Source organism: Lolium perenne, unplaced genomic scaffold (assembly GCF_019359855.2).
Source record: "Lolium perenne isolate Kyuss_39 unplaced genomic scaffold, Kyuss_2.0 unplaced91, whole genome shotgun sequence".
Classification (NCBI taxonomy): Eukaryota; Viridiplantae; Streptophyta; class Magnoliopsida; order Poales; family Poaceae; genus Lolium; species Lolium perenne.
Window position 1 is genome coordinate 1 of NW_027249049.1, and position 12,708 is coordinate 12,708.

The window sequence follows — 12,708 nt, forward strand, 5'->3', positions numbered from 1 at the left end:
AAATACATTGCCAAGTGCACCGAGATCTAATAAATGACATGGAATACTCTTGAGCCCACTCACCATAGTACATGCATACCATTTAACCCAGCAAGTGTTGGATTTGATTCCAAAGTTGATTGCTTGGTTATGAAAACGCAGGCATGAAACTTTTCTTGGTAGCTAGATATGAATCATATGATTTCCTACAAACTGTATCATATAAACCGTGACTAAACAAGTGTACAATTGATGCAATACATTGTTATGAAATATTAATACTATACAATAGAGTAAGTATATTTAATCATAAAAAATAGGGAAAGTAAAAGAAATACATTAGCTCATTATTACAAAGGCAACGAACTTTAGTACGCTAGCTGTGGTAGGAACTCCTCATGATTGGCGACTTCAGTCTGCTACCGGATCCTCACAACGGGTGAGATAAAATACTCATATTTACCAATTTACATATCCTTTAGTTGATCTGTTGTGAAAGAGAAGTGATAATCCAACAACAGGAACATGCAGAGGTGACCTACATAAGTCAACGAAACAAATTGTAACTGTTTTGAAACATGTAGCAAATTGCAAGGAAAAATAAAAATTGGAAAGTGAATCAGATAGATGGACTACAGAAGGCTACACACGTCTAGATTAAAGTTAAACAAAATAATTTAGTGGGCAATAAAATTGGTTCAGGTGTGTTATGAGCAAAAACAACCTATGACATAAGTTGAAACGGGAAAATAAAATTTTGACTGTAATATCTTGCTTAAAAGGTGCAAATTTCACGAGCAAATAATAATCTTGGGAACCTGGATTGGCGAATCTCGACACCACATCTTAGTGCTCATATTCATGAGCCTGTAAATCAACAGGAACACATCAACACTAAGGTTTACCGGGAAAAGATGCACCTCATAATTAGTACTGCACATGTCATGGTTGCACTTGAAGAGAGAGTTTTAGTTGTGAATTCTTCAACTAACAAACCATATAATAGTTTCAACTTAAATATACTACGGAGTAAGGGGTTTCTTAACCAATGATCTACAAAGTATTAAATAGCTATAACAGTTAGGTCTTCATATATAGCCCAGAACAGGGACTAAAGATTAGAGCACAATAGGACAAACAATTTACCATTCCTTCTGTAAATAACAAAATACTACACGTCTGTTGATTTCTACATGATCCATGTGTCTGGTTAAGAAAAAAACTTGTGTATTTCAGAAATTAGTTTGGTTCCACTTTCCCTTCCATGTTGAGCTGAAAACTACCCCTTCTAACAGTTAACGTTGATTATATTTGAAACTTTCAGCCTCTACAACTTCACAATATAGCTCATCAATGAGTACCATATCAGCAAGAGCTTTTTATATATCCAGCCGGTCGAAGGAAGATAGTATGCACAATCCATTACAAACAAAGTTTCAACTTTGTTTGTGTTCTATTTCCCTCGCCCTTGATGGTAAAGAAGGGATCCATTTCCTTTTGAGTTCAACTTTAATAAATAAAAATATTGAAGAATCGCCATGCAACTGACCTTGGTATCGCTGTCTTCCTGCTCCTATTTTCACAAACATTTGTTACTGGTTCTGAACCTCTAGGTGTTGTTTTGTTTGTAGTAAAAGTAGTAGGTGGTGTAGCAACATCCTCGCCAGCAACTACATTTTCAGTCACTAAGGTAGCCCGGACCACATGCTCAGACATCTGAAAATCATGCATAAATCACTTAGAAGAACATATGTCACTCATTCTAGTTCAATCAAACAAGCATAAAGACTGATAGTGCACGGTTGCACTCACATCCGTGTCATATGATTTTTTAAGACTCCGAGTACAAAAGAATTACTGGTTGCCTTTCATGCTAAGCTTCTTAATTTCTGTATTAACCCTAAAATGGATTAATGCATTTCAAGTTTAGTGAAAAACAAAAAAAAATCATATGCCTGTTGTTGGTGAGTAAACAGAATGGACATGTACATACGGATATGGCATAACATAATTTTCTAACTTGCCTAAATAAGTTTTATGGAGTAAAAAAAGCCAGCATGCTTGAGGTTATTTACATTGCTTCTCAAATGACTAAGGATAGTCACCATGTACTTCCGACACTTCCAATTTTATTTAACTTGCTAATTAAGAGTTGGAACACAATTTTTTGCACATGATAGGCAAGATAACATCTAGCATTACTTAAGTGCTGGCCATAGAACCGCTTGCCAACACGGTCAAACAATCATCTGAACTTGAGAACCAAAATACATAAACACCAACGCTAAATCATAACAAACATCCTCTCAGTTGCCCCAAACTATTGTAGATGCAATATCATTCGCTTCGAAGAAATATAAATGTATGGATTGCAACAACATTGAAGAAAGTGAAGAGCTACATGATACAAGGGAACAACACATCTGACCGAAATAATATTCAACCAGCTGTAAACGTCACTCCGAATGATGCCATTGGATCCACTGGGTACAAATATTTACCAGTGCGTAGAAAAATACACCCATCACATCCCTATTCTCGAGAGATAATTCTAAGATAAGCTCACTCGTAAAAGTTTAAATGATCTAATAATATTAAACTATGATATCCTATAGCACATTAGTTATTTCGGTAGTTTCCTTTTGCTTCTAGATTGTATCAAAATCCAGTTGGCTGCTCATCCACTTGATCACTGTTAGTAATTTTAGTTTTCTTCAGCTATAGATTTAATGGGTTTCTAATTGCTTCTTCTATTCTAGGCTAACCACATTGACACTTTTACAAATTTCTTCTTTTACTGGACTTGAAGGCTGTATTGGTCATCAGAGTAAACCTATAATCTAAAGGTAAGTAAAAAGTGTTAGATTGGTTAATTTCAATACTGGATATCCTCCCCGCAAGAAAAGAGTGATCCAACTCAACTTCATAGCCAGTTTAATAGCTACAATATATATATATATGCCTTTCACTAATATTATTTTCACCAAGCAACATACTTTTACTTATTCCAACCATAAATAAAAAATCCCACTCTACAACATATGAAAGGAGGTAATGCCTTCTAAAGCAATGGCTGAAGTAAAGACATATCGAAAGTAAAAGAGAGAAAGTGCACCTTGGTCCCTCAATAGAAGGTAAAACAAAGAAAGATTGACCACCCGCATGCCTTTACATCGAAGCCCACCGATGTGATCCGCCTGCGCCAGTGCCCGCCGACGCCACCCAACCACTTAGAAAGATGCCGATCCCACCCAAGAGATGCCCACAGCCACCACCCACCACGTTACTCCCCGCTTCCACCCGCCTACCAATATCATAACAAAAAAGAATCTTAAATATTTAAATGCACCGACACACAGAACCTAGTGACTCTTGAACTACAGAAATTTAGAATTACAGCTTCTAATCCTAAATGAATGAAATGATGATTTAAGGAAATGCCAAGTAATTCCGATGATGCACGTGAAGACATCTACAACTGAATTAAGAATTCAGTCAAAACTTTGGTTATACAAACTTTAGTAATTAATAAATAAAAACTTGAAGAAACTACAATGTGCCTACTTTGCCACAAACCAAAACGAACTGCAGAATGTTGTTTGAGATATCTCGAGAATATAGATCACAAAGTTTGCCACATCTATGTTGCACGACTTGCACACATTCAGATACAAAAGCCTGTATCAGCAATGAGGTCCCACCACCAAGGACTACAAACCACATCATGTGGTTCAATTTTCATTTCGTATCCACGGCTCCAGGCGCAAGGCACTTCCCCTTAGTATTCTGAACATCAAAAGACGTTCAGCGAAATGGACATAGAATTAGCATAAGAGTCAAAAAAAAATCTTAATAGAATTGCCAATAGAAGAATCTCATTTGAAAAAAATTAAATCATTACGAAGATTATATGATCGCTATAAGAGCAAAAAAAAATCATCATAATCAGTACAGTTCAACAGATTTGTAAGCTAGTCAGATCCTATGAGCCCAAAATCATCTTCAGGATAATTTATCAAGTGTACATATACCCTACCCACAAAATTAGCTGGCAGCTCTAACTGAAGAGAAGATTGTGAGGAACTTCTCTGGCTACCAAATTAGCTCCAGATCTAGTTTACAAAAGATTGTTGAAACGTCTACACTACCTTCCTTATGACCTTTCTTTATCAACACTTTCATATTTCTGCATTCAATCGATGGTAAATATGTTAGCCCTAGTCTGGCAGTTTGTTTCCTATGTGCACGGATCATTTGGTTGCTTGATATATCATGTGAAAGCACAAAGCAGGCAGATGCTTCACTTTTTATGGTCGATGTCTCACCTGTTTTACCGTTTTATCTTCATTTTGTTAACAATTTCTCTGCTGCCATACACAAGAAATTCTCTCAAATGTTTGCTGAAATATTTTTGTAGATAACAGGTCAATACTTTGGAAATGCAAAATTCACCAAGAAATGGCATCAAGATCGAGACAGTGAAAGAACGATTTTGTAAACTGCTCCATGAACATTTGAGTTGATTCAGAGACAAATATTCCATGGGTGAAAATATAGCCAGACATATCAAAAGGGATTGAAAACTGTAGAAACCTGAATGGTACACGAGGCAGCTCACAGCCAGCTTCAGCAAGCTGCGATGCACATGAGCCCAGTGGCAGAATGGAGCACAAATTCGTATCAGACATCCACGATGCATACATGAGGACACACTTGAATATAAAGGAACCATGGGCTATAACAAAGATGCTCATTGTACAGTTCAAGCAGATCAGCCTGTTAGCTGATAAAAAGTCTGAAGAGGAACCACCACCACCATACCTTACGTCAGAACACACTGCCCACCGGCGTGCTCCGCCCACCGTGAAACAAACTACAGCAGATGCTGAGGCTGCCCGCCGCTCACCATGTTGTGGATGCTACCCGCAGCGCCGCAGCCGCCGAGGCAACATGCTGCAAAGTTCGCTGATGTTACAGAGTCGATTCAGCCAGCCGATCCCATCCACCTCTGACCTCTCGCCTAGCCACCGGGGCCAGCAATCGCTCACCAGACCTCAATCCGCCGAAGTCCGAAATCTACATCGCTCGATGTAGTCCGCCCGCCGCTAATCATGCCTTAGTTGCCAAAATCCACGCTGCCGCCGCTCGCCGTAGACGTCCGGTCGCTATCGGAGACCAGCTGGCGACGTTAACGGCGGAAACAGGGGACTGGGCGGTTCCGCGGTTGCGGCTAGAGGGGATAGCAGGAGGACGACGATGTGGTCAAGCGGGGATGGAGCGGCGAAGCAGAACTAATCTAAAGGTATAATTGTTGCACCCCCATGGGGCTCTCACAGCGATTTAAGCATGTGAACCATTGGATCTTTCTATGGGCGCATCTCGGCCGTTTATTCCGGGCAGAATCCCACTAGGTAAAGCCATGCAACGGCCATTGTCTACCCGCCTGCAGCTGCGCTCGAGACCCATCTTCGGTTGGGTCCGCTTGTCATTCACTGTGGGTAGTCACAGCAGAGGGAAAAGAGAAGCTCATGATGCTAACATGAGACAAAAGGAGGATCCCGGCCACGAAACCCTAGCCGCCAGCCTCCAATCCCCTCCCGTGCTGCTCCTCCCCAACCCCCTCCACTCCATCTCCAGCAAGCCAGCAGCGGCCGCGTGGACGACAAACGAGCAGCCGGGGTGGCCGCGATCGTGGGCCTTGGGCTGCCTCTCCCTCCTCCCATCGTCACCATGGCCGGCCGGGAGCAGAGCCGGCCTTGGGCGCGAGCGCCGCCTCCATTCGTCACCATGTCCGGCTGGGAGCAGCGCCGGCGAGCGCCGCCTCCCGTTATCGCCATGGACAGCCGGTAGCCGCGCCGTCCTTGGGGGTGAGCAGCGACGGCCGACGGGCGCTGAGGTCCCCTGGCTGGCATGGCCGCGCTCGCCTCGGTCTTCGTCGGCTCCGGCGAGGCAGGCCATGGGTGTCGGCCGCATCCTTCGTCGGCGGCGCGCTGGCAGTACCGGTCCTCCGTCATCCTCCTCTACCCTGTCTCTTCTCCTTCCATTTTTTCACCCCGTTTGCTTTTCTGTTTGTGTCTCTCTACTGCTCAGGAGGGGAAAAGATGGAGTTCATTGGGAGATGGGTTTGTGCTGGGATCCCCTCTCCCCCATGGCATTATCCGCAAGGCCCATGAAATTTCTTCAAGTTTAGGTCTGGAATCAGATTATTTCTGAACTATTATGTCAGATTCCGTATATTGGTTGTAAGATTGTTCTAGATATGTATCTCATATTATCTCAGATTTCTAGGATTATTTCTGAACTATTATGTTAGATTCCTTATATTGGTTGTAAGTTTTAAACTCAGCATTCTGAGTTTTTGCAGATTCATCAATAGATGATAGAAGGGACTGAGGCGAGAAAAGATGGCATTGATTTGCACGCACTAGAGCATGTGTCCGATGGCTTGATTATGTTGTTTGCACTAGGATTTCCTACTCATGTATTATTCAAAATCGAGTTGGGAGAATTGCAGAATTGCACTAGTGCATATGTGCTTCTGCAGCAGGTAAATGAATTTTACTTAGTCTACAGATTTCAGGTTGTTGCATTGAATCTTCTGGCGGTATATGATGTTGAAACAAATAATAAAGTGAGTTTACAGCCATATGCTATTTCTTTTCATTCTGCTTTATACTTATGCACAACTCTGTCCCTCTACACCATTGTCAAAACTCAAAACATATGATGGCTGGATTATATCTATATGATTGATACCACCTGAATAGTTTTTTTTTTTTGCTCCTACCACTGGTCATTTTCTATGGTTTGATCAATTTTCATCTAACTGCCCAACGTATTGGTACTTCCGTTTTAATTCATTTTTATCGCATTCTCTTCATACTCTTTGAAGTACCCACTTTTCATATAGAAAATTCCCAATTTTCCATACAGGTCACTGTCCATTTGCCCCAGTAGCTCTTGGTGAGAGATAAAACTACGTTGTTTTAATGAATAGAATTTTCATTTATATGTGAGGGCTTCATTATTCTGTAAAATCAATTGAAGGTATCATATGCATCTTGTACCCAAAAGTTAAATATATTATTGCAATTAAGCAAAAATGAGCTCATGTATGTTAGCTTTTTATTGTGCGTGCTGGTGTAGATTGATCTGAACCAAGAACAAACTATGTATCCGATGCAGGGTAAGCACAATTGGATGGTAGGTATCATTTTATTCTAAGTTTCCTTCTAGATTCGGTAGAACAATAATTATCTATGCTTTGTTAGTTTTTTTGTAAAAGATATGGTTACTGGTAGTTGGTACTTGATACTACAGTGCCAATCGATTCCCATTTATTCGAAGGATAATAGGATGCCCCAATTGTCAATGTTGACATAGATGTGTACTGCCATATAGTCATTTAGATAATTTATTCGCCACGCAACTGACTTCATTTATTTGTTTAAAATTGAACCTTTTATGAAATTCATGGTAACAACATATGGTTCTAGATTGCTTATCTTTTACTGACAGCTTTTAGTTATGTTCGGAAGTACAAACTATGGATTGATATTTGGCAGCTCCTCTTTTTGAGTTCTCATCTTCTTTATACATGATATCAATCCTTTCTAGGAGGTATTTGTCGTGTCACGGTCTGAGGCAGTGAAGCAGGTGGCGGCGATACATAAAACATGAGAACATATATCATTGGGTGAGCCCTAGCTTTTAGTTCTATTTGGAAGTACGAACTATGAATTGATATTTGGCAGCTCCTCTTTTTGAGTTTTCATCTTCTTTATACATGCTATCAATCCTTTCTCCTTTAGGTTATGTTTCGTTTGTTTAAGTGAGTCACCCATTGATTATTGGGTTTCTGCATTAGCCATAAAAGTTAGCTTGGATATATTAAGTCGGTATTACTTATTTACAACTAGAGCATTTCTTATTTGATACCGTGAGGTGTATTTACCTGGTTCATATAATCATTTATTTGATTAGGAAATATGAAGGTAATTAATACAAAGCTACCCTTAAAGTTTAGCCTTGGTTCTATTCCTTTTTAGGTTCTACCTCGGCTTACCGCTTACATAGTTGCTTTGTTCTTCCATTTTTTTTGGGAGGTGTTCTTCTTGCTCATTAATTTGTGTGGTGTTTTGCAACTTTGAAGTTTCATTTGTAGCCTGAATGTGTTAATATGAAAGTGTGACTTTAGTACCAAAAAATGCATTCTTCAGAGAGCAGCTGCAGGTGCATATCTATTTGCTTGTTTATTTACATCAAAACTCATGAAAGTCAAGTCACATGGCTCCATCTATATTGTCCTATGTATATTGGTAAAATCATTAGACAAAGCATCACTCTGTTTATTTTGTTCTATGTATATTGAGTAGGTTAAGAAAGAGAAGCATGGCTTTTATTTTGTGTTGTTGGTGGTCTGTTCAAAAGGAATGTATGATATCTAAACTGCAAAGCATTTTTGTGTCAAGTATTGACTCCGAAACATATATGCATCAGTTTCCTTTGTGATTGATTTATGTAAAGAAGGTATGATGTCTAGGCAACTGCAACACATTTCGTTGTGGTTGAGATTCGGTCCCATGATTCTGTTGTTGGTTTGAAGCCGATTCGGCCGGCCATGACCAAGGTGTGCCTCTCTCATCACCCTGCTAGCTGATTTCTATAGATAAATTTGTGATGGTTCATCTCCATCTAATTTTACACTCTGACATTATGGTTCAGGTGTATTTGGAGGAAGATAATGAAGTTATTATTGCTTGGTATCTGATGTATTTTGGTTCAGGTGCTCCTCTGTGCTGTCTAATGATTTTACCAATTACATACTACAACCACTGGTTGCATTGTTTCTGAATCGTATTGTGCGGTATCCATAAATAACAATTGAACCCGTGTTATTTTCATGCAACTTCATTGTATAATTAGTACTTGTATCCATGGTGGCCTTATTGCTAAGGTGAACCACTGCTGATTCACGCATCATTGAATGATAATAACATCATGTGTGGCACAATAAAGTTTGAGCAAATAATTGTATACAGATGTAGGATCATTTCTCGCATTTTCGTGTAATCATTCTAATTCGAATATCTGACTGGGATGGATATCCCCCAATCCAATCAATTTTTTGTGGTTTGAGGTATTTTCTTAAATGATAATAACATCTATGCATCCATTTCATTTCCTCCAGGTCATGATGAAATTCATATGCCTAGAGCTCCTAGAGGTAATTTACCTAACTTTCCAACAAGTAATGATTTACCATTTATATTTGGCGGCCTCCTTCTTTAATAAATTCAGTTGGAGGAAACATGAAAATAGCCAGCGTTTACTTTTCCATTTAATGTTCAAGGATAGTTGTTCCTTTGTAGTGGTTACTGGTTAGTACCATTTGCTTAGCTTCGTGAATATTTGCAGCTATATACATCTCATGGTTTCCCTTTCTCATTTCAGCTTAGTTGTTCCAGTCTGGAACTCTGGATTATAATGTCATAAGCTACTGGGCACTTATTTCCAGTGAAGTACATTTCAGGTGAGAGCATGCAATCTATGCATCCTGTCATATTAGATGGTTTTTAGCTTATCTGAATGTACAATAATTGCAGTCACATTAGAAGGTTTTTCAGATTATTTGAGTTTACATACTTGCATTCAGGGAGCACTAATCTGTTGTTTAAATCGTACTCTGATGCTAATACGCTAATACGTGTTTCTCATCAATTTATAATGACAGAGATATTCCACCGATTCCACTCACTTCCTATATAGGTCAGTTTCTCTACACCATCCCTGTTGCATCTCTATCTCTCTCCCTTTTGGCCAGTTCTACGAATCCACCGTTTCCCAATTTCCTTGGTTCTTGTGGTGCAGATGCGGCTCCTGGACACCATCTTACTGATGTGCTAATAAATCTCAAAACTCACAAGATAACATGTAATGACTTTCACAAACTGATGTCCTATTTGGCAATATGTTCACATAAGAGTTGAATTGTCTTTTTTATATTTGCAGCGTTTAATTTTCTGCAACATTTAGAAGTGTGCATGCTATCTAATATGTGGTCTTCATGTTTGGGATAAATTATGGCTCTAGAGAAATATTATTTTTCTATTCGCTGGTCAGGAATAAGCTATCATGGCAGACAGTTCAAAGGCTTAGTCAGGAAAGGATTAATTTTATATTTACTAGCACTACCTGTCAGGGGTATTAACTTACGCATATGTATCTATTTGAGCTAATTGTATTTGTTTTTCTTCTAATGCTCTCTGCTTAATATTTCTTTTTTGCAATCTCCTAGATTTACATGTTGCAGCGTGGAGAAGTTCACCACTATGGGATGTTATGAGGTTGCCGCTCCGATCAAAGGAACTGTCTTAGATGCATACTCAGATAATATTATTTTTGAATTAATGTTCTATTTATTTTTGATTATGCATATAGTAGATGCATCATTAGTATTGTTTGAAGTATTTGTATTCAGGTTTGGTATTTTGGTTCACATACTGACATCCTGACATGGAAAGAGCGACTGAAAAATTGAGTACCACATACTGACATCCTGAAGTCGCTCATTTCAGGTGAGGACATGTAGTCTATGTTGTGTTTTATTTGGCTTCTCTAACTGTATACTACTTGCGTTTTGAGCCCAAATATAGTTCTGTTATTTAATATATATATATATATAAGTGCATATTTATATTTATTTATTTGGTTTGATATTCCATTGTAGCCAATAGCGAGATGTTTGGGCTTTGCCTCATCTGTTACTTATCTACTATATTGGAGGGAAGACGTACTATTAGAATAGTGCCTTTTTATTCTTTTGCAAGTCAGAAAATGTGGTAAAACTATTCAAGCTCGGTCTGGCCAGGTAATAACCTGCATAATACCCATGTTTGTTCATAGTTATATGTGCTCAATATGTTTTTTCTTCATTCTTTACTCTACTCTCACGCCAGCCCTTTCCATCCCTCTCCTAGGATCTGAAGCAACCACTGGAACCATAGAACATGTCTTCAGACCTTTCTTCTTTGCGAACCAGTTTTTATGTATATGACTATAGAGTATACCCCGTGGAGCACTAGCTTGAACTAAGTTTATTTTAACTGCTCCCAGAATCATGCAACCATCACAGAAAGGTTTGTTGGATCCACTGTCCAAGAAGAAAAACTAACCACCTCCGTGTTGTAGTGATAGCAGGTACGGTCCAGCCTAATTCCAATTATGTGCAGGAGTATTGTGTTTTCGATTACGTGTTGGCCATCGGTGTTACTCTTGTGTCATTCGCATGCTTTGGACTACAAAGGTATCGATCCTTTGGAATTCTTTTTATGTACTAAGGTAAAATAGTGTTGGTGGTTTTCCAGTAAAATATTGACTTAGTATTTTAAATGTTATATTTTAAGAACATATAAAGCTTTACCGGATCAATTCAAGTTATATATAGTTTCTGCTATTTGTCTCAGGGTCGCGATGCTTGCTCCTACATTGTATCTTTCTAGCACTAATGCATGGTGGGGTGTCTTAAGATTGTGCCATTACCATGGTTTTTGAGTCGCTGTATAGTCGCTGAATAGTCGTTGTATAGTCGCTGAGTCGTTTTCCAAAAATCACGGCGACTCGCGACTATACAGCGACTTATGGCGACTATACAACGAATTTGGTCGACTATACACTGAGTCGCAGCCTCGGCGACTTGACTTGACTCGGCGACTCAAAAACCATGGCTATTACCCACTTAAACGTGATGCTGTCGTTGTGAGTGGCGCTTTATAGTAGTGAACAATGTTCAAAATAGATCCTGTAATGCTTGCATCCAACATTGAGCTTTCTTAATAATCCGGCCTCTGGTCATATTTTAAGCCATTATGTTCAGCTAATTATTTTTGGAGATAATAGTTATTATTTGGTCCTACTAAGCACCACATTATTTCTCTGGATGTCACCCACATGAATATAATGTGCTTGATTTTAATTATGCTATGAGTTTTTTTCGGTAATTCGTCCAAGCGAATAAAAGCTTTATTTTTCTATTTCTGATTTCATCAAAATGTTTCAACAATCTTATATAATGATGTGCTCTGATTTTTGGCAGACTGTTCTCACAAAATTTCTTTTAATTATTTTGCAGCTCGGAGAAACTTGAGATGATGCTATTTAACACTCCCTTTTATTTTGGCCATTCCATCATTGTGCAGATCAGTTAATGTGGAGAAGAACAAAAAGAATGATAGAAATTGAGTCTATCCTTTAGTGGAGATCAGTTTAGAAACATACTTGAGAGCACCTATATTCCTACAACATAATATAGTACCATTGTATTTATGAATTCTCAGCTGAATATGATCAGGCTGCTGTTACGCTCTTTTTATGACCTGTTCAATTTTCTATAAAATACATACATGTGTGCGAAATTTCTTAGGGACTTCTTGCCAAACTGCATAATTTGGTGAGTTCTGCTTATGTCAATCACTAAATGTATTGATTCTTACTGGTACTTTCAAATATTTTTTTGAATTATTCATTTGGCATGTTTCTTGAAACATTGGTATTCATAAGGTCTTGCTATTTGACAAGTTTCTTAAAACCGATGGCCATGGTGATGTGACACCTTCAAGGAAAGTACACTGATTTAGGATTTTAGTAATACCTTTGTTGCACACTGCCGCAGCAAAAGTCCCAGCAAGTTGAGCATTATCTGTATTCGGTGTGACACCTAAGGAAAGTACA

At 38.9% G+C, this 12,708-nt stretch overlaps 2 long non-coding RNA genes across 35 annotated transcripts; one reads left to right on the plus strand and one right to left on the minus strand.

The window, feature by feature from the left end:
- Positions 1-181: 181 nt before the first annotated feature.
- LOC127325959 (uncharacterized) lies at positions 182-5,269 on the minus strand. 4 transcript variants are annotated; one of them, XR_007867478.2, is made up of 5 exons: positions 4,573-5,269; positions 3,544-4,379; positions 3,095-3,283; positions 1,529-1,695; positions 182-517 (listed from the first exon to the last, which is right to left on the minus strand). It is a non-coding gene; the product is annotated as an uncharacterized lncRNA (long non-coding RNA). The 4 variants fall into 4 exon arrangements; XR_007867476.2 differs by having other exon boundaries at positions 3,544-3,765; positions 4,305-5,269; XR_007867475.2 differs by having other exon boundaries at positions 3,544-5,269.
- Positions 5,270-5,511: 242 nt separating this feature from the next.
- On the plus strand, positions 5,512-12,399 carry LOC127325966 (uncharacterized). Of its 31 annotated transcripts, none has more exons than XR_011750593.1 (14): positions 5,515-5,981; positions 6,070-6,169; positions 6,344-6,526; positions 6,913-7,026; positions 7,126-7,182; positions 7,597-8,608; positions 8,704-8,764; positions 9,170-9,205; positions 9,433-9,511; positions 9,713-9,747; positions 9,850-9,912; positions 10,102-10,556; positions 10,709-11,284; positions 12,110-12,399. It is a non-coding gene; the product is annotated as an uncharacterized lncRNA (long non-coding RNA). The 31 variants fall into 31 exon arrangements; XR_011750596.1 differs by having other exon boundaries at positions 10,277-10,556; XR_011750602.1 differs by having other exon boundaries at positions 5,518-5,981; positions 7,597-7,675; positions 8,355-8,413; positions 8,506-8,608; positions 9,713-10,556.
- The last annotated feature ends 309 nt before the right edge of the window (positions 12,400-12,708 follow it).